This window comes from Orbicella franksi, unplaced genomic scaffold (genome assembly GCF_964199315.1).
Source record: "Orbicella franksi unplaced genomic scaffold, jaOrbFran1.1 SCAFFOLD_303, whole genome shotgun sequence".
In the NCBI taxonomy this organism is placed as follows: domain Eukaryota; kingdom Metazoa; phylum Cnidaria; class Anthozoa; order Scleractinia; family Merulinidae; genus Orbicella; species Orbicella franksi.
In genome coordinates, this window is record NW_027670612.1 from 27,501 (window position 1) to 30,173 (window position 2,673).

General features: G+C 47.6%; 1 pseudogene; it reads left to right on the forward strand.

Annotated features, from left to right (window-relative positions):
- Window positions 1-2,133: 2,133 nt before the first annotated feature.
- Window positions 2,134-2,673, forward strand: LOC145473266 (small subunit ribosomal RNA; annotated as a pseudogene; the record flags this gene model as incomplete).

A 2,673-nucleotide genomic window follows, 5' to 3' on the forward strand; every position in this document is an offset into this window, starting at 1 on the left:
ACTTGCACTAACATGACCTCGAACGAGGGGAGCCTTTTGGACTTAGAGTTAGGGTAACGGTTAGCTTAGGGTTAGGGTTAGGGTTAGCTTAGCGTTAGGCCTAGGTGGCTTAGCGTTCGGTTAGGCTTAGGTAGGCTTAGCGTTCGGTTAGGCCTAGGTAGGCTTAGCGTTAGGTTAGGCTTAGGTAGGCTTAGCGTTAGGTTAGGGTTAAACTTGGCTAAACTTGGCGCCTGCACGTAACTCGAGCTGGCCAATAGGTTGGCGCAAAAAGTTTTGAAATGGTGAAAATCTTAAGTGTGCTTATAGAATAGGGGGACTGACGCCCACTTTTAAGATAGTGGTGCACACCCCCGTTAATTATGATGTGAGAGCGCCAAACTTGGCGCCTGCACGTAACTCGAGCTGGCCAATTGTTTCGCGCAAAACGTTTTGAAAATGGTGAAAATCTTAAGAGTGCTTATGGTATATGGGCACTAACGCCCAGTTTTAAGATAGTGTAGCAAATCCCCTTAACGATGATGTGACAGCGCCAAACTTGGCGCCTGCACGTAACTCGAGCTGGCCAATAGTTTGCCGCAAAACGTTTTGAAAGTGGTAAAAATCTTAAGGGTGCTTATAGATTAGGGGGACCGACGCCCAGTTTTAAGATAGTGTAGCACACCCCCCTTAACGATGATGTGACAGCGCCAAACTTGGCGCCTGCACGTAACTCGAGCTGGCCAATAGTTTGCCGCAAAAAGGTTTGAAAATGGTGAAAATCTTAAGGGTGCTTATAGATAAGGGGGACCGACGCCCAGTTTTAAGATAGTGTAGCACACCCCCCTTAACGATGATGTGACAGCGCCAAACTGGGCGCCTGCACGTAACTCGAGCTGGCCAATAGTTTGCCGCAAAAAGTTTTGAAAATGGTGAAAATCTTAAGGGTGCTTATAGATAAGGGGGACCGACGCCCAGTTTTAAGATAGTGTAGCACACCCCCCTTAACGATGATGTGACAGCGCCAAACTTGGCGCCTGCACGTAACTCGAGCTGGCCAATAGTTTGCCGCAAAAAGTTTTGAAAATGGTGAAAATCTTAAGGGTGCTTATAGAATAGGGGGACCGACGCCCAGTTTTAAGATAGTGTAGCACACCCCCCTTAACGATGATGTGACAGCGCCAAACTTGGCGCCTGCACGTAACTCGAGCTGGCCAATAGTTTGCCACAAAAAGTTTTGAAAATGGTGAAAATCTTAAGGGTGCTTATAGAATAGGGGGACCGACGCCCAGTTTTAAGATAGTGTAGCACACCCCCCTTAACGATGACGTGACAGCGCCAAACTTGGCGCCTGCACGTAACTCGAGCTGGCCAATAGTTTGCCGCACAAAGTTTTGAAAAAGTGTAAAATCCCAATTTTGCGCTCTTTAGGGTGTGGTCTTTGAGCTTCGGGTTTTCGTCGGGAAATTTCGGCAATCATCGGTCATCTTCGTGGAAATCTCTTCGTTTTCGTAACTCTGACATGCAGACGCACGTTTGGAATGCCATGGGGAGCGCTTTGGAGCAGTTTCGAAAAATCGAAATTTTCGACATTTTTCTAAGTGTCTAAACTTGGTTGGGGGAATAGACGGTTTCGGGTTATAATGTAGGGCAGGCATCGGGAAAGACCGAAAGAGCAATTGAGCTGTATCGGTCCGTAACAGTAAGCCCTGCTCGGTAATGTGTTCTCGGGTAGGAAAGGAGGGTATTTGGAGGAAAAAGGAGCAAAGTCGACCAAACTTGCTCGGTCGGTAGCATGAAATGACTGAACTTGAAGCCAAGTTGTCTCGGTGTGGACAACGAGAGAACGGATGGATGTTGTACCTGATGGCCTTTGGCCAAGAATAGCGGCTTAGATTCGGAAGAATCATTCTTCCCCGATGTATCTTGTCGGCATTCCGTGCACTTGGCTGTCTCACTGGTATGCCGGAAGCTTACTAGGGTGAAGCAGTGGAAAGACGTGGCAAAGAGAGAACGGGTTTCCCTCGGACAGGGTCGAACGCCTCGTGCGTCTTCCATGGCCGGAGGATTCCCAGTGCAGCTTGACGGTGAAATGCCAGCCTCCTTTCAAAGGAAGCAGACGCAATAGGGTTCCCGCCGGGTTCCCTGAGGGATAGCTACCTGGTTGATCCTGCCAGTAGTCATATGCTTGTCTCAAAGATTAAGCCATGCATGTCTAAGTATAAGCACTTGTACTGTGAAACTGCGAATGGCTCATTAAATCAGTTATCGTTTATTTGATTGTACCATTACTACTTGGATAACCGTAGTAATTCTAGAGCTAATACATGCGAAAAGTCCCGACTTCTGGAAGGGATGTATTTATTAGATTAAAAACCAATGCGGGTTCTGCCCGGTTCTTTGGTGATTCATAGTAACTGATCGAATCGCACGGCCTTGAGCTGGCGATGTTTCATTCAAATTTCTGCCCTATCAACTGTCGATGGTAAGGTAGTGGCTTACCATGGTTGCAACGGGTGACGGAGAATTAGGGTTCGATTCCGGAGAGGGAGCCTGAGAAACGGCTACCACATCCAAGGAAGGCAGCAGGCGCGCAAATTACCCAATCCTGACTCAGGGAGGTAGTGACAAGAAATAACAATACAGGGCTTTTCCAAGTCTTGTAATTGGAATGAGTACAACTTAAATCCTTTAACG